This window comes from Cyprinodon variegatus, unplaced genomic scaffold (assembly GCF_000732505.1).
Source record: "Cyprinodon variegatus isolate N-32 unplaced genomic scaffold, C_variegatus-1.0 Scaffold116, whole genome shotgun sequence".
Lineage (NCBI taxonomy): Eukaryota > Metazoa > Chordata > Actinopteri > Cyprinodontiformes > Cyprinodontidae > Cyprinodon > Cyprinodon variegatus.
The window spans coordinates 1,046,488-1,070,284 of NW_015150569.1; the positions used below are offsets into that span (position 1 = coordinate 1,046,488).

Below are 23,797 nucleotides of genomic sequence, written 5' to 3' on the forward strand. Positions count from 1 at the left end.
ATTGACTGCAGCTTGCAGTATGATTGGAAAGGTGTCTTTACACTCTCCTTAGTACAGTTTGTGCACCACTATTCTGGGCTTTCTACTCAGTTAATAATGACCATGCTTGACGATTGCTTATAGGTGGTGGGGGGGACAGGGGGTTATTATGTAGCATACAGCACATTCCACATGAAAAAGGTTTTATACTTATGTTTGACTTTAAATTGAACCCGTCTCACAACATGAAGTAGGCTAGAAAAGTCTCAGAATGAATCCTGCCCCACCTGGACCAAGATACAGAACTAAGTGAAATCTTCTAGTCTGGAAAGGATTAAAACATGGAACAGTGGAGAACCTTCCTAGGACTGTCTGGCCCACCAAAATTACTCCATCAGTCCAGAACCCCATCCAATGATCTACAGGCCTCAGATAAAGTCAGTGGTCATGATTCAGAAATGAGAAAAAAGGTCCATGTCAAACTCTGGACCTAAATTTAGCTAAGATGCTGTGAAAAGACTTCACACTAGAAAACCCTCCAATATGGATGCATTAAAGCAATTTGACAAAAAAATTTATCCAGTCATGTAAAATTGCCACTCATTATGGCGCTGTCTGCCTGACGTCTCAAAATCTGGCCTAACCCGAACTTTCTATGAATCTTTTTTGGGTGTATACATCGAGTATTCATAATGAGTCCAGAACTTATGTCAAACGACAGCATGACTTATTCATAAAGCAGGCAACATAATGACCATGATATGTCAAAAGCCAGTGTCCTGAGGGGGGCAGCAATGTCTCCGGAGGTGACAGCCAGCATAAAAAGTACAAGAACTTTTCTCTAAACTGTGTATTCACGGTTTTAACCTAGCTGCTGTTTACCACCCTCCACCCTGATCAGTTAAGCAAAAGTTATTCATAGGTTTTGGATAAGTTTATGTATAACTTACACTTAAAGGTATAGTGGAGGATTTTCACAAATTTTTGAAAAGACCCACCCCCTCTCCAATAAAATATAAATAAAAAGAAGCAGAGAGCCTATTCAATTTATGTGAGAGCATGTTCAAAAGTGACTGTTTGCATCGCTTATACAAGCTTACTTTCTAAAAGAAGATTTAAAATTTTTTCACTATGTCAGACTGGCAACCGGTAAGTGAAAATGGGGACAATCAAATGGGACGACCTTACGTAAACATATCACCAGAATGATTTACAATTAGGAGGACCACTTATTTTGATGAAAATCAAAATATATAGTGGAAGAAAAGAACATCCTCCACTACACCTTTAATGTGTGTCAACAATCACATAACTTACCTGTAACTTATGCCCCACATATGAGCATACGCTTGCATATGCTCATCCAGCATGCTCAGAATTTCTACACCCACTTACCGTATGTCGACATATGCCAGTGTACTTCGGCATGCTCATAACTTACACAAAACATACCCATATCTAATCCAATGTACGCCAGAGTTTTTGTATGTTGGCATACGCTGGCTAACTCGTCAAGGTATGGCTGCGCCATTACAAAGGCTTAATGGCAACTGGGCAACAAAACCTGTTATGGGTTTCAGGACAGTTTAGTTACATTGTCAGTTTAGTTTGGGTAGTTTCATAAATGGAACTATTGATTGTTAAAGTACTTATTTTTTTTTATATTTATATTTTCTTGTATTGAAACTTAAGTGTTATTTCTCACCTATCTCTAAATATCTTGACCTGTGTGTAAAAAGCATTCATACCAACTAAAAACACAACACAGCCTTGCTGAAGAAGCAGCTCCTTGTTATCTTTAATTTAGCATTAAAGATTTAATCCCTGAAGAGACTGTTGTGCCCAGCAAGTGATTAAAAACAGGAGTTTTAAAAGCCCTGTTTAAAGCAAAGATGATCATAAAACCTAAACCAACCTAATAAAATTGAAGTATGAAGGCGTTTTGAAAAATTTAGAGCAAAAAACAAATCAACAAACAGACGCTAAATGTAATGAAAACTAGGTAAGCACTTTGAGACCTCTGCCATGCTGTAAATTTTGCCCCATATTGTGACTAAAACTCACACATGATCTGGATCATTACCTAACTTTAATTAATTTTTCCTTGGTATGAGTTACATCTCTGGTAACAATTTCCTTAAAATCCTTTCAGAAGTTTCTAAATAAGACACATTGTTTGTCTGCAGCCTCTGGTGTTTCTTCTGCTCTTACCTTTTTCATTCACTCATCTTTTTTCTTTGATCAGCAGATCGAAACATGGCTCACCTTTCCTGTGTTTTTGTCTCTATAATACTTCTGGATTTTGTTTTGAGTCAGATGCTGAAAGTGTCAATACTCATTGATGCCACCCTCTGGCTTAACGGGGAACTACTTGTTCTGCCAAATAATATTAAAGAATCCTAAGAAATCCTAACCTGACAACAGCCAGATGCATGTCTCGCTCCGCTGGGCGGAGCGAGACATGCATCTGGCTGTTGTCAGGTTAAAGAAATCCTGCATCTGCAATATGACCTGGATCATCACCAAAATTTAAGGGATTGTTTCTAGGACTGAGGTGCACCTTTGCTAAAAATCAAAGTACGGACGGATGGACGGACAGACAAACAGACTCGACTGAAAACAAGCCCCTTGGTGGAGGTAATAACATTGTATTCAAATAAATGGAATGACAGTTCAAGAAATGGACAGAAAGTATAAAAGATTATTAAAATTGTTTACTCTTTAATCATGAAGCATTAAACTTTTCAACATTTGGTGTGTCTTGATGTAAGGATTTGTTGATTTAGTTGCAGATTGTTACTTTTCCAGTAGATGGTGGTGGAGTTTACTTGAAACAGGGATCTTTCATTAACAAGGCTTATCACTCAGAGTGACTGTGAGCAGGATTATCTTCTGTGGGCTTATTGTTTTGAAAGCAACAATTGTTCCAAGTACACTGTAATAGCTGGCGTGCTGCCACTCTGTGATTTGCTTATGAACAATTTGCCTCCCAATTGAAGGTCAGAGTTGACTGCTCTTTGTTTATGAAAATGTCACTCATGCTTCCCCCCCCAGAAATGTCAGGGTCAAAACAATTAACCAACCAGATGCCTGCACGGCCTCCTGGAGTCACAGGCATGCCACAGACATGATGGTTTACATCTACCCACCCGATGTATGACGGCATGACAAAGTGATATCACCCCACTGTAATGTTACATGGGAAAGGTGCTCTGTAAGATGGTAGTGTTTGATGACAGAGGGAGAACTCAGATAGGGGCTAAACATCATGCTTTTCATAAACTATCTGGGAAACAATGAACAACTGGGATCAATTTATCAAATCAAGAAAAGAACAAGGGAGACAGAAAGATATACTTGGCCATACTTGCATATACTAGGCTCCGTATGAAGAAGGAGGGTCGACCTTGTTCCATGCATACCAGTAATACAAGAAACATGAGGTTTGGATTCAGCTGTCTGGAAAAGCTCTGGACAGAACAACAACTGGAAATGATTCAACCAAGTGACTCAATCACAGATTTTTGATTCCAATTGTCCCTGATCACTGCCAGACACTGGCTGGTTTGATAAAGCGAATATTAAAGGCACTGGTACCATTAAAGACCCTTTGGACTGCTGATAAGGATTTCACTCCCTCTCTGTTGATACTGTTGCCTCACCTTCTCAGCCTGTTTCCTTTTTTTTTTTTCAAGTGTCCTGTCTGGCTATGTGGCAATAATAACACCGCAATGGATTCCAGTCTGAATAATAAAAACTCTTCAAGTAAACTGTTTTCTCCTGTCATACGTAATTGCTGCTGCGCCAGAGTCTTGTTCTGCAATCATGTCAAAACGAGTTTTAATCAGGGAAAATTCTTGGAGTTTATCCTAAAAAAAAACACACAACGCTGATGTGTTTTATAGTCCTTTTCCATAAAAAAGGATGTAATTAAAGAATTCTAATCATATAAATAAAAAAATTGTATAAACAATATCATTATTAAGAAATGTTATAAATTACTCTCTCAATTCTAGTTGGATTAAAGATTTTTTAAAGGCTTGTGTCAGTACGTTTGTCAATTCTAAGAAAACATACTGTAAAATGTTTTTGTTTTTCACCTTATGAAGCACATTTACTATGGTATAATTTTTTATATCCCGTGAAAGATGCCAAGATGTACATCTCTTTTATTTTTTATTTTGACAGATATACTGGACTTTGTTTACAAATTTGCATACATTTGGGTTCCCATCCAGGAAGCTTTTTCAAAATCAAAATGTCAGAATTAGCGTTAAGTTTTATGAAACCTCAAACTCAATGCTAATTCTTTTAATTGAAAAAGCTTCTTGGATGCAACAAAGTCCAGTGGATTGTTTTTTAACTTTTTTGGAACCCTTAAATAAATAAATTCCCAATTCCCACATCTGTAATGTGTAGTAAAAGATAAAACAATCTTAAGCCTTCACACTAGATAGAGAGATAGCTTTTAGTTTAATAAGTCTCCTTCTTCTTCATTCATTACTAAACCTCAATCATCTTAGATTAAATTAGATTAACTTAAAATAAAGTTTTGCATGGAAGCGCATTACTAATTTTCATATCTCTCAGGATTTTTGTGTAAGGAAAGAAAAAATGCTGAAAGAGTAAAATGAAAACTATTGGGAAGCTTTTGAGTAACTGCACTGAAAGAGCTGCAGAAATTTCGCAAAAGTGGTCTCCTGCATTCCATAAATGTTTTTACTAAGGACTATGGTTGCAAAAGGAAGATCGTTTCCAGGCCTTTCTAAAATGTTGCTTTAATGAAAAAGTCTAAAATTTGGGCTGCAGTTCCAACTAATGTTACGATGAAAATCTCACCAAGGTAATACAGTGTAATTCGCTTATAGTAGCAACGTTGGTCCAGAGCCAATTTTCACACTATAAGCGATTGATTATTATATCAAAATTTACCGTTATTTCCTTTTTTTTTTTTTTTTTTGCAGACTATCATCTAAATGCCATTTGTATGGTTTTTCAATGAGAAAAATGAAATGAAACTGATAGCTTCCGTATTTACTGAAGTTTATTACAGTACCATGCAAGTTTAATTACAGTATACTGCTGGTAGCCTGGTGCCGCTGGTGCTTTTAAAGTATTGTCCAACACTTCTTTTTCAAAACGATGTAAAAGGTCAAAGCGGATTTCTTGATTACTATAAACAATTTATTTAAACAGCATTTGTATAGAAATGACTCTGTCCAAAGCCTTTTGAACACTATAAGCGGTTGATTATTATATCCAAACCACTATAAGCGGATTCCACTGTAGTAATGGCAGCAATATGCTTGTACATTCTTTTATGTGTAACTTATTTTTTTCCCCAAGGATTTTGAAATTATGAGCAGCCTCAACACTCAGTTTTAACTTCAAGCTTTAAGCATCTATACGAGTGGAGCGGAAGATCAGCATCCCAATGAGTCCAAACGTACATCCAAATCCATCCATCCCAGGTCTGTAACATTGCAGGAACACGGACAGGAATTATGTTGTACAGTGAAAGACAGGAAAGGGGAAAAAATGCTGCAAAAGAGAAATTCTGCAATCACAAAAAATGAAGAAAGTAGTGTGAATATGCTTCAAAAGGATTTACTGAGTTTAAACACATAAATGACTCCAACCAGAGATGAGCATTGTTGAGTTACCAGGTCATTGAGTCCATCCCACACAATAAAGTAAACTTTGCTAGATGGACTCTCCTTTTTCAGTAGGGATGACTTGGTGAGTCCAAATATTTCTGAATCTAACGTGCAAAGACGTACAAATAAAAATGCAACAAGTAGAAAATATAACTGCGAGTTAAAAAGTTGCAAAAGTACAGTAGATTAGCATAACTGATGAGCTCCAGACCACTAAGGGGGGAACTAGGGAGAAGCAGTAATGGCAGTGGTTTGGTTTAAAATTAGTTGATGATGGATCAGACCCCTTGGAGGGACATAAGGATGCCCACTCAGAAGTTTGGAGGGGAGCAAGAAAAGGCGTGTTATATTTTGAACCTTTGTTTAACACTCTCTTAAGTCTCTCTTAGACAGATTTATTTTGTAATTTTGTATACATGAGTATAAACAAAAAGAACTTTAGCTTAACAGCTCTAGGCAATTTCATATTTTAAAGTGCAGCCTTAAAAACAGTGAAAAATACATAAAAAATAGTAATATACACATATGACTGCACATTTATATATACAGTCCTATATATATATATACAGTAATTTTTTAAAGTTTTTTTTTAATAAATGAAATAACCCATTTTACATAACATTCAGCAGTCTAATGACAGTGAGGAAGAAACTGCTAAGAAATCTGCTGGGATTCGGATGCTTCGAAATCTCTTCCCAGAGGGCAGCAGGGAGAACAGTCCATGGTGAGGGGGTGAGGGGTCATTGATGATGTTACAGGCTCAGGAAACACAGCGCTGGGATGAAATGTCTTTTATGGAGGGAAGATGAGCCCTGATGAGCCTCTCTGCAGTTCTCACTACTCTTGCCACCTTCTTCCAGTCTGAGGCGCTGCAGCCTCCACACCACACAGGGAGACAGCTGGTCAGAACGCAACCTATGGTGCTTCTGTAGAAGGTGGTGAGGATGGGTGGGGGCAGGTGGGCTCTCCTCATCCTCTGCAGGAAGTACATGCACTTTTGATCAGTGAGGTGGTGTTTACATTCCAGGTGAGGGTTTCTGTGATGTTCACCCCCAAGAATTTGATGCTGTTGACAACTTCTACAGCCGAGCTGTTGATGAACAGTGGAGCGTGGTTAGGCCGGTTCTTCCTGAAGTCCAAGATGATCTCCTTTGTCTTCTTCACGTTCAGGATCAGGCTGTTATCTTTGCACCAGTCCACCAGCTGCTCCACCTCCTCTCTGTAGTCCAGGTCGTTGTCATCACTGATGAGGCCCACCAACGTGGTGTCGTCGGCAAACTTCACGATGTGATTGATCTTGAACCTGGGGACGCAGTCATGTGTCATCAGGGTGAACACCAGGGGGCTCAGGATGCAGACCTGAGGTGAGCCTGTGCTTAGGATGATGACAGAGGTGTTCTGTCTGACCTGGACTGACTGAGGTCTGTTGGTGAGAAAGTCTAGCAGCCAATTTCGAAGGGTTGTATTGAAGCCCAGTTGTTCCAGTTTGCCCATCAGATGCTGTGGGATGATGGTGTTGAAAGCTGAACTGAAGTCCAGGAACAGCATCCGCACGTGGGTGTTCTTCTCCTCGGAGCATCCCATCTGTCTTCGCTATGGCTCAGATCTTATATGAATAAATAAGCACTTTTTTCTTTGTGTGTCTTTTGTGTGTTTGTGTGCTAGTCTAATTTTTGTGTTCACGACTCTCATTTCTATGTTCGAGGTAGATTTTTTGTTTGCATATTTATTTTGCAGTGAGTTTGCACCTCTTGGCCACCTTACATACACCTCAGGTTATTTAGTGTGATGCTTCAACAAAGTAAAAATCAAAGGCTTTACACATACCTGGTTATATAGGACTACCGAATCCCACGCAATCATTTGGTTCTGTCTTATCCTCATTCCTTAAAAAACTGCCTTTTTATTGACATAAAAAAAATATTCAACATAAGCATCAACGGTCTTTGAAAATACATGCGATAAATTAAGACAAGGCCAATTACAAACTAACTTCACTGCCTAATCTATAATACCTCAAACCGGTTTCAAATAGAGCTTTTGGATGTGAACTTTAAATAAAAGGTTTGGCCTATTTTACCAACAATTTTTGATTGTTCTAACAGTTGAATGGGTCTCCAGCAGTAATGCCTCCTAATAGTTACATACACACACACTGAACCACTGATCATATTTACAGTAGTTGGTCTTTCTTAAAGTCAGAAAGCATGCAGCTTTTTATTTATTTTTTTAACCATTATTTGCCGAACTTCTAGGTTTGATTTTTAGATTAATTTACGGAAATTGGATTTGTTTAGGTTTATTTTAATTTATAGCAAAAACCATTTGAAACAGTTTTGAGAACTACATTAGTGCCTTTTTTAAAGGCAAGACATACATTTAGGATTTACAGGTCAAAATGCATACCCTGCAGAAATACGTCATGTATTCAACCAGCTACATTTCAAAAATTGAAGAAAAAAAAGCAAAAACAAAAACAAAGAATTAACAAACACAGAACTTAGAGTTTTCACAATGGTAGACTGGGGTTGAAAAAGAAACAAAGATGAAGAAAAACAGTGTAAGAGGAAGCAAAAAGGCAGGTCTGCTCTTGTTAATGTGTGTGAAGGGTTGTGTTAACTCTTTTGAACCCATGATAAAGTGAATTCCATCCGCTCACATATGGGAGGAAATGGCTTACCACAAATACACACACGAAATGGTGTCAGTAATGCATGTATGGTTATTCATGTTTTGTCCTGAGCCTCACTACTGTCTGCATATGAACACATCCATCATTCAGCGATGGTTAAATGGTTAGACAAAATGATGCAGATATATATCCATATATCCAGTCTGGTTTTCGCTCTGGACATAGCACTGAAAGAGCGGTGGTTAGAGTCACAAATGACCTACGAATAGCAGCAGATAAAGGCTGACCTTCCCTCCTTGTACTCCTTGATCTGTCTGCTGCTTTTGACACTTTGGATTATCAAATTCTTCTCAACCGGCTACACAAAACCACTGGACTCTCTGACAATGCTCTGAACTGGTTTATACCTCACTGACAGAACGGAGTACATCTCAATTGGCAATACAAGTTCACGGCGACATAAAGTCACCTGCGGAGTCTCCCAGGGATCAGTACTGGGGCCCATCCTCTTCATCATCTACATCCTCCCCCTTGGTCATGTCATCTGTCATCATGGAGTCTCATTTCACTTGTACGCTGATGATACACAACTGTTCATAAAATCTCATCCTACTGTGGCTCCAACAACAGAATCATCTGAGGCCATCCTTGTTGGCACACCACCTTGTTGGCACACCACACCAAGTCCATTCATCCTCCATTACCTGTATATCCATCTCTGGCCAGGACATTCCCCTCTCCACAACAGTCACCAATCTCGGTGTAAGATTTGATCCACAACTAACCTTTGAACGCCATATCAAACACCTCTGCAAAATCTCCTTTTATCATCTAAGAAATATTTCAAAACTCCGTTCTACACTCACCTTGGCTGATGCAGAAAAACTGGTCCATGCCTTTGTCTCCTCCAGGCTGGACTACACTAATGCACTTCTCATCGGGATCCCTAACAAGAGTCTGCAGAAACTACAGTGGATTCAGAGCAGTGCTGCAAGGGTCCTGATGAGAGTCCGAAAGTACGACCACGTCACACCCATTCTCCACTCCCTTCACTGGCTTCCTGTTCCTGCAAGGGTTGAATACAAGGTCTCAATTCTCACCCACCAGTGCATCTATGGAAATGCTCCACTATCCCATAAGGAACTGCTCACCCCTCTCACTACAACACGATCCCGACGCTCAAACCAACTCCTCCTCCTCCCCAAGACTAAGCTAAGCACCATGGGCAATCGTGCCCTTTTAAAAAAGGATTGAAAACATTTATTTTTAGCAGGATGTATGATTTTAACATTTTACAATTATCCTATTGATTTTATTCATAAGTGTTTTAAAGCAATGTTTAGTTTTAAATTTTAATTTTACCCTTCTATGATGATCTTACCTGTAGCACTTTGAGAATTTTTTTTTTTATGTAAAGTGCATTAAAAATAAAATGCATTATTATTATTATTATTATATTGGTGAATAGCAAAACATGCATGTGAGGTATATAGTTAAGCAAGACATAATCAACATTTGGAGAAACACACTGGAAATGGCAGCATTTCTTCGCTTTCCCTTCTTTTTGTTTTATGTAAGCTCGAAGAGCACAAAGTGCATATATCATCATATGGCTGGAGACATTCCACTTACTTCAAAGACCTCTGTTGAGCTGAGAGTACATGATTATAGGAGAAAGGAGGTTTAAAGAGTCTTAGAAAGGAAAAAAAATCTTAAGAGCAGAGATGAAGAGAAAGAGAGAGTAAGGAAGCAGCTGGGATGGTGGTAAACATCTGGTAGTTGTGGAGGCCTGGCCCTCATATGGGCCGGGGAGGTTGCTGCAGGGTTGTTCCAAAATCTGCTGCCTTCTATCTTTCTTCATCTGGCCTTCACAATGAATGTGACTGCCCATCTTTAAAGGTGGCTCCCAAGGCAGCTTGCATAGTTGACCACTTTAGTCAAGTAGAAAGCCTGTATGCCTATTGTTGCAGTCTGAACCCACACTGTTTCCACTGTGCAAAACCAGGACGATATGTAGCCCCTCCGGCGTGTTATTGATATTGTGTTACAAACCCTATTGCACAATTCACTCCCTCTGTTAAAAGCCCCTCTCTTAGTTTTTCCTCTTCTATATCTCCTTTTTTTGTGTTATGCAGAATTAAGATGGTGATATTTTTTTTAAGCACCAGTGTCCTTACATTCATTTTACATGGCCTAACCCAGACCCTTACCCTTACCATTACCAACTTAGACCTAACCCTAACCTAAACTGAATTCACACCGTAGTCTTAAACATAACCCCTGGTCAAAGAACAGAACTTTACAATTTGGGGACCAGCTGAATGTCCCAATATGTACTTGCAAGTACCCACAATGTAGGATATTTTACAAAATACTGTCCCCACATTATAGGTAAAACACGTCGACATACACCCACAGGATTGTATTTATACCCATATTAAAACAACATTGTACTTCCATTCATTTCAGTTACTGTATTTATATCTAACCCTGACATTTACCCTAGTACTAACTATTTCCAATATATTTCTAACCCTGACATAACCTAAAGAGACTTAACACCATACATCTACACCAGAGTTGCTCAAGTCCAATCCTAATGAGCTCCTATCCTGCAACTTTTGATGTGCCCCATTTTTAACACGCCTGAATCAAATCAGTGGCTCGTTACCATGCCTTTGCTGAGTAAAATGCTTACATTCAGTTGTATTAGAGAAGAGATGCATCTAAAAGTTACAGGATGGTTGCTATTCAGGACTGGACTTTAGCACGCCTGCTGTGAGCTGACTCCTAAACATTAAAAATGGGGGTACACCACAGTAGCACCTGCATCTGGTCCCTTCAAGTCCTGTTGGTCCTCAGAACATTAGAAAATACACCAAAAACATTTCACTTCCCCACCCTCCGGTTTAATGAGCATCATTTGTAATAGCTGCCATAAAGTGTATAATAAACTTGGACAAGTTCACAGATCCACAGTTTAGGTGAGAAAATTAGCTGACAGGACAACTATTGTTGTTAGACTCTTCAAATCTTTATGAAAGATGAAGACATGGCTGAAATTAAGTTGAAAATGTTTTTTTTCTAGCCTAGTGAGACCAAAACTGGACCCTCCGCCTCATTTCCAAAATGTTATCTGCTATAGAAAGCTAAAATGGCATATCACCCTGAACATATCCCTATTTTGAAATATGGTATGATCATGCAGAGCATGGTTTTCTGGGGAATGGAAATGGAAGCTGGTAATAGTTGATAGAAAGATGGATGCAGCTAGGTATAGGGATGTCTGGGAAGAAAACCTGCAAAAAACGTAAAACTATGGTGTGAGTTAACCTTTCAGCAGATGCTTACACATACACGGTTTGGTTATACAAGGAAACAGTTTCAATCAAAACATCATCTAATAAAATTAGCTATCAATTGTAAGAAAAGTACAATGAAATCCACTGATATTAAGACTGAAGAAACATTTAAGGAGTTTTAATACCTTGGGTGAACTGTACCAGTCCACATATATACCTACAGTAATGCATCTCACCTCTCCTGTGGTGGAATATTAAAATGTCTAAGATATAATCCAGAAAGATTTACCCAGTTGTTCCTTTAACATCACACTCCAACATGTCTACCTTATTTATAAGAATTCATTTAACTCTACCTCTGAGTTTTGGGATTGAAACTAATGCGAAACCTCAGACTTTCCTAGCCTTAGAGGTTATCATTATTTTTATTTTTTGACTTCGAACTTGGAAAGTCCAACTTGTGAGCTGAAATGGTATGCAAAACTTTCCCATGAGTTACATGCCACAAAACAGAAACATAGATAAGCTAGGTCTGACATCATTCCCTGACCCTTACTCTATCTGGCCTATTTATGTATCCCAACTTTAAGCAGTAAATGGACACTGCTTGTTTTGACGCATGGTACTGTGCACTGATGAAAAGGCGATGAGTCGACTGAACACAAGCTAGATAATTACTCCTTCAAAGATGTAATGAGCCACAAGTATGTAGAGTAAGCAGTCACAGAGAATGTCAGGCCTGCAAACAAATACCTGAGACAAATGACAAGAACAGACAAAACACAAAGGAAAGGGAGAGAAATGTCATTAGACTTTAATGATAAACCTTAGTTCATTCAAAGGTGCTAGCAGCCATGTGTTGCTAAATGAAATGTGTATAAACCCAGCTTGTTTAAAAAAAAAACAACAAAAAAAAAACTGCATCAGTACGTATGCTGTCCTTGAATAGCGTCCGAACCTATTAGCTTATCAACACCTTGTTGAAGTATTTTTGGTTTACACATTTTACAGATTTTTCTTATAGTTACGCACTTGTACCACCCCTTGATTTAATGGCGCCCTGAGCAGTGAGACATATTAAACATATCTGATGGCACAGCTGAGAAAGCCTAGACTTTTCACTCAGAGCAGAGATACTTATCACTATAGCATATTGGATCAAAGCTAAAGGACTAACAAAACCATCAGAGCCACGAACAGCCGACATCTTAAGGTAACTGCAAATATTTTAAGGGTGCTTAGCAGTAAAGGTGTTTGAAAGGCATTTATGCAAAGCAGAATAATCTCAGGACTTCCTGTCCTTCATCTTTATTCCCATTATATGTCAAAGTGACACTTTTCAATAAGGATTTATCTAGCATGTGGCCTTGACTGTGGGTAAGAGAGTCTTAATCAAAGACAAAAAGAAAAAAGAAAAACAAAACAGAGATATATATGCTGCAAGCAGATCTGCATTTTAGGAGCAAGGCCGACTCTGATCTCATCAGTCCCAATAGGGAGTCTTTTTCCCTAAACTCAACTGTTTATCCAGCAGGGAAAAAGTGCACATCAGACTCCTATATGCTTCCCCTCTTGTCTGCAATAACATCAAACTCATACTGGATTTTGCAGAAGGTAGAGCGACTGTAAAAGCTACCGGTAATCAGAAAGAAAATCATAAAAATGAGTCACCTGAGGATTTAAACTGCAAATACAAGCACTTAGACAATTGGTGTGCTCTTTATGTCCAGTTATATAGCAGTTTCAACAAAATCTAATTTGCAACAAGGTGACAGGAAACAAGTTAATCTTTCTTGTCACTTGCTAAAAAAATCTTCTTTCCCTGAAGCTTTTAACCATTTTGTTATAGACTGTTAATTTGAAATTGATTTATGTATGTGATAAACCAACACAAAGTAACATATCATTTTTTACAATGGCTTTAAAAATATCTTAACTGTAAAAGATTCAAATATCTCATCTGCATGCATCCAGATTAGGAAAACTCCTTTCCCTGTGGTTATAGGTGCAGTACTGCAATCTAATGTTTTGCCTGTATTATATAGTGTTTAAAAAGGGGGCACATTTCTGACACTTCTGGAAACACAGCAATATATCTTATTATGGTAATAGAAAAAACTGAACATATGATACTGTGACAGCTTGTATAACAGCAAACATTTGCTGTCTTCTAAAAAAAAACTTCACATAAGGCCATTAATATCTAAACTACTATCAACAAAAGTGACTACAAACCTTAATGAATATGTTGAAAAATGTCAATCATTTATGTGGCCACACTTATTTCTCTGCATGTAAACATGAGCATTAAGTTTGGTAGAAAAAGAAGTATTTAGTTTGAGACTAAATTAATTTAGTGAAAAAAAATGTATTATTGCTCTTTTAAAATCATTTCTATAAAGTTTATAATGTTAACATAATGAATCAAACCCTAAAAAACATCATTTTCAAGTTTTTATTTTGTTGGTTAGATAATTCTGTTTCATAATCCAACAATAACACTCTGTGTTCCTGCAATATGTTAAACAGCTGACAGGGGGCTCCACTTTCAGCGTCTGTGCACATATACAGTAGAAGTTATTTCCTTACAATACAAGCAGGATGTTTTATCTGCCTGCATATCAGTCTCTATAGTGATGTTGATTATATTCTTTTAAAAAAATAAACAGACCCCAGTTTGAATCCTCAGCAGCGAAGTGTCCCACTGAATGACTTTACAGTATTGGCTGTTTTCTTAGTGCAGTTGCTGGAATGTGTGAGAGTTTTGTATGTCTGCCAGGACAGAGAAATCTAGAACTCGGGGGCAATGAGTGTATTTGGCTGAGTCTGCTTGCTTGAAAATACAGCAAGGATTACCACTGGAGACAGGTATGTATGAACTAGCAAAACAATATAAATGTTTTTGCTATTTTTCAAGCTGCTTGTGGTTCTGTCAATGCAAATATACAGCATGGTTATTCAGTTTTCTCTGTCTTTATAAAGTATTTAATGTGATTTTGAAAAATGTACGTCTACTGGTGGCTTTAGATCCCTTTAAGTGGATGGATGGATGGATGGATGGATGGATGGATGGATGGATGGATGGATGGATGGATGGATGGATGGATGGATGGATGGATGAGTGGGTGGGTAGGTGGATAGATGGGTTGATCGTGGATGGATGAGTTGGTGGATGGATGAATGGGTGGGTAGGTGGATGGATGGAATAGTTGATAGATGGNGATGGATGGATGGATGGATGGATGGATGGATGGATGGATGGATGGATGGATGGATGGATGGATGGATGGATGGATGGATGGATGGATAGGTGAATAGGTATAGATAGATTATCATCTCAAATATTCTTAATTCAGTTGTGTAATCTTCTTTGTATGTCTTCATATAAAATGTGTAACAATTTACCACAGTAGCTTTAAAGTTTTGATTTCAGGCAATGAAACCTAAGAGTTTCACATTTGTCATGTCACTGTGCTACAGTGAACTCCTTCACTGCTGTTTATACAGTAGTTTAATAATTATGCGACTGTTCAAGGACACGTAAATTACCAATTTGTTAGCATTCAATAAGGATTGTTGTTGCTGTTTTAAAACGTGTCAGGGGACAAATCTGCATAGTATTACCAATTTTAAAGGAATACATTTTTCAGTGTTTTTCATGTGGAATATCAATGCTATTCTAAACTTGACACCACTAAACAAACACAAACTATGCTGATGTTAAACCAGAGTATTTAAAAAGAAAACAATTATAGGTAATAACTTGTATTTCCTTCAACTTTTTGTCTGTAACATAAACAGACTTTCCAACAGAAGCTGGTCTAGCTTCTGTTGCTCCTGAGTGACCATTGAACAGTTTGACACAGGTCATAGCATATTGCTCTTGTTATTCGTGGTTTACAGACAGGGAGCATGTCGACATGAAAGGTAAACTGGTGCAATCGGCAATTGGCCTTGGTCATGTTTGCAGAAGAGTTCACAGTCCTGTTTGCGTGACTGTTCATCACAGTTTTTTTTTTACTGTGGGGCATGACTTACAGTTAAGGAAACGGATATTGTCCAATATGGTCCAGATATGGTCTTTCTGAAAAATGGAAGATAAGCAGTGGAAAGGAATGGATGGATAGATGGCTACCATCAGGCAATTAAAAATATCTTCATCCTTTTATATTTTTCCATAGTGTCACATAAGGAGGCGGTTTATTTAAGCTCATGCCTTGAAAAGAATCCACGTGTGTTTAGGATCAATCATATGTTGTAAATGAATCTATTGAAAGCTTATCAATTGATTGGCATCATAATTTGTCCTTGGACCAATTTCTTCACATCAAAAAGATATATTAGTTTAAGTTTAAATTTCTAAATTTAATAATGTAATGAAAGGAATTTTAAATCTTCATATATTTATTGAATTTAGTTAATACAAATATGCAATATATTTTTTCTATAAAAGATTGGCATACTGCTTTAAACTGTTGACTTTTCACATGTTGCAAGAAGTTGATCATAAAATGTAACCAGTGGTGGAAAGTAACAACGTGCATTTATTTGATTACTATAACTAAGTATTTTTTTTAGTGTGTTTACTTGAGTAATTATTTTTTGTGGGGGGACTTATCTTTCATTCGACTATGTTTGAGTCATGTATTGCACTTTCTACTCGACTACACTTCAAGGAAGCAGCTAGTTACTTTTTCCTTTAGGCTCAGCTTATCTTTGTAATCCACTGTTACTGTTTTTCTGTATTGAAATGTAAGACACCAGCCTTTAGGACTGAATTTGGACAACACTGTTTTAGGGATTTGCATGACATTCCACAAATGTGAGAAACTCAGGGCAGATATTATTTGTCGTTTATACATTTTATCAAGCCGTTAGTTTTTGCCATGTGGCCAAGTTGTTGGATAAGTTCTCAATTCAGAGTTGTGATTTCTTTGTGGTCATATATTCAACCTCAAACCTCAATTCAACAGTGAAAGTGTGCCGGGAATCAAGACGCTCCTGTTTTCTTTTTGGTTTAATAATCAAAATAGCTCTCCTTAGTTTTCTGTGGCAGTTTTATGCTAAAGTCCTTTATAAGTGATTTAGAATTTGTAGCACAGTGGTTCTACACAGCAATACAAAATTAAAGTTTTTGAATACTTAATAACTTTTAAATGCATTTAGTTTTTAATATTCAACTATTTTTAAAAGTGAGTCCTTCATACTTGAGTAGATTATTGAACCAGTAACTTTTACTAGGGCAACTTTGTCCGCCACTGCCATTAACAGAGATAAAAGCTTGAAGACATCAGCCATTTTTGTATGATTGATAAAATTTAGTTTCTGTTTGTTCATAATAATTTCCAATGCAGACTTTTGTCAAAAAAAAAGTCTGTATCTGCAAAAGCATGATTTTAACTTTTGAAATACATATTTTTTCAATAACGCTATTTCTAATTTTGATTCCAATTTTGCGTGGAAATTTTCCTTAATGAGTTTAATTTAATTTCTGTTATTTTTTGTGTGCTTGTAAAGCTGATCTCTGTGTGTCAGCTATGTAAATACGCAGCAGGCATTACGGTAAAGAGAGAGAGAGGGAGAGAGAGAGAGGAAAATCGGGGGCGGGCCTGCGATCCATGTGCGTCGCTTTTGATTGACATGGCGGAGTTTCACAGTAAGACCAGCGCCGCGCCAGCAGACAGGCAGGACCCGACCCTGGGAATAAAAAAACGCGCAGCAACGTCTGTTTGAAGATTCTTTTATTACCGCAAGGTGAGTCTTTTTACACTTTTTACAAACTACAATTCTTGGAGTTGACACAGCAGAGAGGTAGATAAAAGTGCGGCCAGCGACAAGGACAAAAATGGTAATAATAATAAAAAAGTTTCCGAAGTGCGCCTCTGTGTGTGAGTTGGAGGATCCGTGCGCTGACGCCGGCAGTCTGGGCCACTTGGTCAGTGCAGATCAAGAAGGAAAGCTGTGGAGAAGCTCCGGGAGGGAGCAAATCAAAACTTTTTTGGGACAGATTTTTGTTTCCAGTTACTTTAAAAGAAAAGGCGAGAGAGGAAGAAGCAGGAGAGCGGGGACCGTGAGACTGAATATGTGCGTCTGGAGCTTTACTTGCTCCCGATTTGTCTTCTTTCGCGAAAGAATGTGTTTTTGTCTCCGTAGACTCCAGATGGATTGAGTGCGCAACAGGACAGAAAAACTTACTCGACGCGCGTTTCTAACAGATCGCAGTTGTTGCGCGTCTTTTTCTTTTGCATTCAGGAAAACTAAAAAAAAATAAAAGTTGTTGCATATTCAAGCAACTTTAATTTTTGCCCCTAGTTAAAAACACAACTGAAAAGAAGATGCTGAGGCAGTCATATTTGACAAGAGAGGTTTGGTTGCGAAACCATTGAAGTGACGCTTTAATAGGGTATATGGCTTTGGATAACTGGCGAGAAGCTAAAAAAAAAAAAGGGGGGGGGGGGGGTAGAGCTTTACCGACTTTCCGTAAAGTTTCAGCGCGGTTGCAAAATGCAGTTTAAAAAAAAAGGCTTTGGGGAGGAAAAAAATCCCAACTCCAGCATATCCTAGCATTCCTTCCAGTCAGTCTGTCTGACTCCCTCTCCGTCTCCCCCTCTCCCAGAAACGACTACGTGTCTGTTTGTGCAGGGAAAACAAATCCTCCTCTCAGCCTCTCTGATGCAGACGTGGAAATCAAACATTGGCCTCCTGCTCAAAACGATCGATTATGTTGACTTCACGTACCTCCAGAGAGGACACGCTTTAAAAGTTACCTCATCACTCTGCTGCTGCTGCTGGTGAAGGTCTGGATGGGAATTAAAGGATAGAGGTCTTCAGTTCTTGTTAGTCGGCCTGTTTGCTGCTTAATAACAGGTGTGAGAGGTTTCATTGTCGGGCTGTCATCATTATCCATTGAGGGTGGGTGGGTGTATGAAGGAGGGCATCCCCTGGATCCAGTGGGTATGTTGGAGAAAACAGCTTCTGGAACACTGAAGCAAGGTTAATCTTACTATACTGGGTTTTTAATAAAACCAATCAGTCTCACTTTAGATAAATTTTGCCACCTTTACAGCAATGCATTGTTGAATTTGTGTATTCCACCTCCCAATTAGGGTTTGATGCATACATTTATATTGTTCATATCCTATGTTTTCATGGTTTTAGATTATTTTCCCCTAATTAAAGGGTCAGTAAATTAAACTTTTTTTATTTAATACATGTCCATTTTTTGTTGTTTCCTTTTTTTCGCCCCTATGCTGATATATATTTTAAAATGATTTTCTGTATAAGTCATATTTCTGGGCTGATCTACAATATGCCAGAGGGGCTACATATCCTGGGTATATGCCATAGCATCCTCCAGAAGAAGCTGCAGAAGTTTTCCTCCTGGAATTTTTATGTGCCATCAACCACATGCCCCTTATTTCCAACCAGGTGGATGTTTCATACCCACTTTGACAACCAACAACCTAAACGAACGTTCCATTATGGTCACCTTGTCTCTCTAGTATTTTGTTTTTGTATGGTTCTGTCTGCAGTGGGGTCTCTTGTTTTGTACCCAGCCCTTTGTGCCTTCTACAGTGGGACGCACAATTTCATACCCTGCAAAGTAATTTTCTTTAATGGCTTTATCGACCCTTTCCTAATTTGTACCACTGCTGTTTTTGATGTTTTTTATAAGTCTGCCGAGGGGCCTTTGGTAATCTTTTTTTCTGACTATACTTAAAATCAATAAAAGCTTTAATAATGAACTTATCAGAGGGAATGTAAATACATGACATAAGGATCTAAAAACCATTTCCACCATAAAATGATAGCATTGATGTGATGTCATTGACTCAAATATACACAAACCTTAAATGGCATTTCCTTTAGTGCCATTTTTAAAATATTAATTATTTTGGTAATTCCTGCAAAACTATTTCATAACCAGGCTGTTTTTCTGTTTAATTTTATTTTTGTATATTTAGTAGCACCTTTTACACACTCCTTACTTCCTTTTTAATGGAGGTTGGGGTGAAGGGGGACTCGGAGTAATCCGATCCCGAATGTATGACGTCAGATGACATTCCTTTGGTAGAAGGCTGATGTGGCCATGATGTTTTGACACCCCCTTCTTTTCCTTTGCTTTGAAAAATCTGATGTAGAGTTTTTCGCAGGATTGTTGGGTTGGAGGTTTAGAGATGAATGAGGCTGGCCTCCAGCTGAAAAGGTGTGTTTAGGTTTAGAGTGGAGAGGAATTCTTCCCGTAGAGCATGAATGAACAATTTATTTTGCTTCCAGAAGTCAGGAGCCTCAACAAGGTTCAGAAGAGTTCAGGCTTTATTGTGGGTTTACTTTGTAGATAGTAAAGCCATTCTTTTTTTCCTCACTTGTTCCTAAAAGCCGTCTTTTTATTTAGCTCAGTATCTAACTCAGGTTTCAGCAGGTAATAAAGGATTACACTCGGGATTTGGGGAGGCCTCCGTGGTCTCCAGCCCTGAATTCAGCCATTCTTGGTTTTTAGATTCCTTATCAAAGTCTACAGCCTTCGTCTGACAGAAATATCCACTTCATTGATAAAACTGTGAAAAATAAGCCTTTCTGTCATTGAGCAGTTAACCAATTTAATTCATATATTTATATATTTTTTCTCAATAATCAAATGCTTTCCTTGTCCTACTTTAGACATGCTTTGTAAGGGTTGGATTCCTAATTCTTAATTTGTGCTTTTCTGGTTTTAATGAACATTGGTGTTTAAAACGGTTTGGAAAGCTGTACAGCTAAATTACCTTAGCATCTTTTAGCTCTTTGGTAAGCCTGTGATCCCAAAACCCAGCTCCTACTTTTTTTAACAATAGCTTTTCTGTTTTCCCCTTCATATCCAAAACCAAAAAGAACTATGTTCCAGCTAGATTTATATAAATAGCGAGCTTTGTTCCTTTATTATCAGTTGGGTCGAATAAACCTTCCATAAGTTTAAAAGTTCTGTAACTGTTACAGCTTATCATACAGGTGTGAATTATGCCTTGGTGATGTATTTATGTTGCTTTTTCCACTTAAAATTTTGTTTCCACTTTCAGTCATTATGGGTTTAAATTAGGGGAAAGTTTATAAGCTGTAGAGCCAAAGAGAAATTTATGCTGAAGTCCTTTACAAGTGATTTCTTTTTTTTGGAGGTGGGGGGTGGGTTCTTCACCTTTAATGAATAATTTATCTTAAACCTCTGTTTCTCCCTCTGTCGTACAGACTTGTGGTTTTCACCTCAGAGACACTCTGTAGCTCTGCTGTCTTCCTGCACCAGCTTGTGGTTTTCCTTCTAGCCCAATAAAATCTCTGGTACGCCTGGTCTAAATGAGGTCAGGAAAGGGGCAGGATGATACTTGTCATTGTATGTATATGCTTGTGTCTCTGAGTGGTAGCCTAGAACATGTTATCCAATGGGTAGAGTTACTGAGCAGTGCTTGTGTATCAGGGACAGAGACTGGAGGTGTGGTAGAGTTACTCACTGAACACAATGCCACCCTGGAAACAGTGTGTGAGCATGTAAAAGAGGTAAATGAGAGTCCTAATAAAAAATGTTTGCTGTTTGGGATCTTGTTACGCAGATTTTCCAAGATTTAGAGCTATTGTTATGTTTCCTAGGGCGTTTTCTAATAGAACAATAATAAGTATGATACGCGCAGTTAACAGGTCCTTCCCTAAAAGTTCAACCTAAACTTACAGCTAGGAGATTTCCAAGTGTTGCTAACATGTCCTAATCTAGCATTCTCTATGATACTGGAGTTACCTTCAGCCTTCCTGTTATCTGCTGATGAGGTCTGGCTCTCTGCTGCAGCATCCTTAACAGATGGCAGACAATTCTCTCAGTTTAGTTACATACGGTTTCCATTTAAAAGGCTTCACACAACCTTTGTGTTTCTGTTTCCGTACTCTCCGTCTTCATTTCAAAGCACTACACAGATACCCAATATGGCTAACCTTGATTCTTTTTGCTTCAGTAACATCAACAGCTTGGAGGATAATGTGGTAACTGCAATATGTCTGCTACTATACATGATGCATTTACTGAAATAAATATAGAAAAAATTGTGTGATTTCTGTCCTCCACCTCTAAAAGATGCCTATTGATAACTAACGTATCTTTAAAATGTTGGTGAGATTCAACACTATGAATAAAAAAAAAAGTTACTGGAAGCACAAGATCTTTAATATTGCAAGATAAATACAAAATTAATTTCCATTGTGTCTTTAAAAATGTAAAACATTGTATGTCTCCATTCTTAAGAACTTTCTTATTTCAGTTTATTTTCATTTTTTGTCAATAAACTATTGTGTTTTACCTACAATCTTGGTATTGTAGCTACATTTTGAATATTTCTTTCCTATTAAATACTTTTAAACTCATAAGTTTTAAGAATTTTTTTTTTGTAACACTTTGTTTGAATAAGTCATAATACCATTAAGTTTTTATAAGACCATTTACTAAGATAAATGTATGGGTTATCTCTCCTTGAACAGTCCAGCATTTTCAATCACACATTCTGTAGCACACTGCTGGTCAGCTGACTGAAAAAGGCCATAAGCGAAATAATAATTTGCCTGTTTAGAAAATGTCTGACTGAGGAAAACAAAAGCAAAGCACAGACAGGCGTGGTTTTGACCAGCCAAATTTGATTTTTTAATCAGTGTATCACCAGGTAAAGGAAAATGTTCAGTCTTACTTTGAAAATTAGTTTTCATATGAATCAAAAAATTAGAAGTTACCCTTCCAAAAATAGCTGCTTGGCATCATACCTATCTGTAAGTCTCGAGATTTCATGAAAGATTGCTGTCCTTATTGTTGCTGTAGCCGATTTGCTGCTTGGTCAAGTGAACAGGCCTCTTCCCGCTTCCTTATGTGTGATGAGACGGGTTGGTTTGGAGGTGATCAAGCCTTCCTACCTGGTCAGGTCAAAGGGTTAACACCTGGAGAGCTTTCAAAGAGAGCTGTGGTGAACTCACTGCTGTCTTTTCTTAGTGATCTTTTGTTAAAAGCCCATGTGAAGCAGGCAGGTATGTTGGTCTTAAAAGAGCCAGTTGAATCTTGATATATGATGCATTGCACATACTTGCTCATTCTGTCACTGTGATTGATTGCGCAACTTTACATGTATGGAGTAGATTATGCAAAACTTTCTAGGTGTCACTGACAAAGTGACAACTCTGTTAGCGCCATCACAGACACAGAGTCAAACTGTAATACCAGGGCACGATTTTAGGCGGATGTAGGAGTGGGGTTTGCATTTGATGTTGCTTTAAGTTTCTGACTTAACTCCTTAATTCATTAACATGTGTATTTATGTGGTTATGCATTTGCCGCTGTGGCATTGTGTAAACTTTTGCAGGTGTGAGGCAGAAGCGTGTTTTGAAACTGCCCTAATTCAAAGACAGCAGCTGCTGATCTACTCTTAGCTGCTTTCACTTTCCATTTCCCGGATTTTCCTCTCTGTTTCTGCTTGTTCTTGCCCCTCTATTCTCTCTCTTTGTGTCTCTCTTTCCTTCTCTTCCTCACCCCCTTTTCTCTGCTCTATGTATGGTGGCTTTTTGTTGAAGTATCCCAGCATTCCGTGTTTACTTGGCATGGAGCTGTAATGTTTACCCTGCTCTTTCTCTCTGCCTTCCCTGCATTGCTCCCTCCTTCTCTTGCTCCCCAATCGCCTCCACCCTTTTTTTGTTTCACTTGATAATTTCCTGCATTGTTGACAGTTGATTCAAAAGATAAAAGTGACTTTCAGCTTCTTGTCTATTCCATCATTATCTAACACTACTATTAGAAATAGGCTTTTAAACTCGCTTGAATCATCTCTCATAATTTTTACAGTCCCTATATTTAATATGACATTAGAGAGAGAGAGCTGTACTGAACAAATTATTCTGCTGTTGCTTTACGCTGACAGTAGAAACATGACAAAGAGTTATGGTGAAAAAAGTCCTTTTTAAGTTAACACAATTTTTAAAAATACAGTTGTGCTTGAAAGTTTACATACCCCTTCATTAAAGATTGAAAAAAAATCAGCTGCCTGTAAAATATGAGATTAAGATTTGTGTTACTGTTAAATGCTTTTAGCAGTATTTAAGGTTTTTCAGGGATACTGTAAAGCCGTGCTTTTGTAATGAAGGTCATATGCACCAAGAATGTTTTAATGGCCAATGCCCAGTACCATGCACTAGAAATAATTCTTGACAACAATAATTTCAAGAGTCAAGAACCT

The 23,797-nt window shown here is 38.0% G+C and overlaps 1 protein-coding gene across 2 annotated transcripts in view; it reads left to right on the forward strand.

Annotated features, from left to right (window-relative positions):
- The first annotated feature begins 17,210 nt into the window (after positions 1-17,210).
- The window catches only part of fndc3b (fibronectin type III domain containing 3B), a 122,315-nt gene continuing 115,728 nt past the window's right edge, over positions 17,211-23,797 (forward strand). For both annotated transcript variants that reach the window (XM_015375275.1, XM_015375276.1), the window contains exon 1: positions 17,211-17,324. The gene's annotated coding sequence lies outside the window, so the exon portion shown is untranslated. The remainder of the gene's footprint in view (positions 17,325-23,797) is intronic.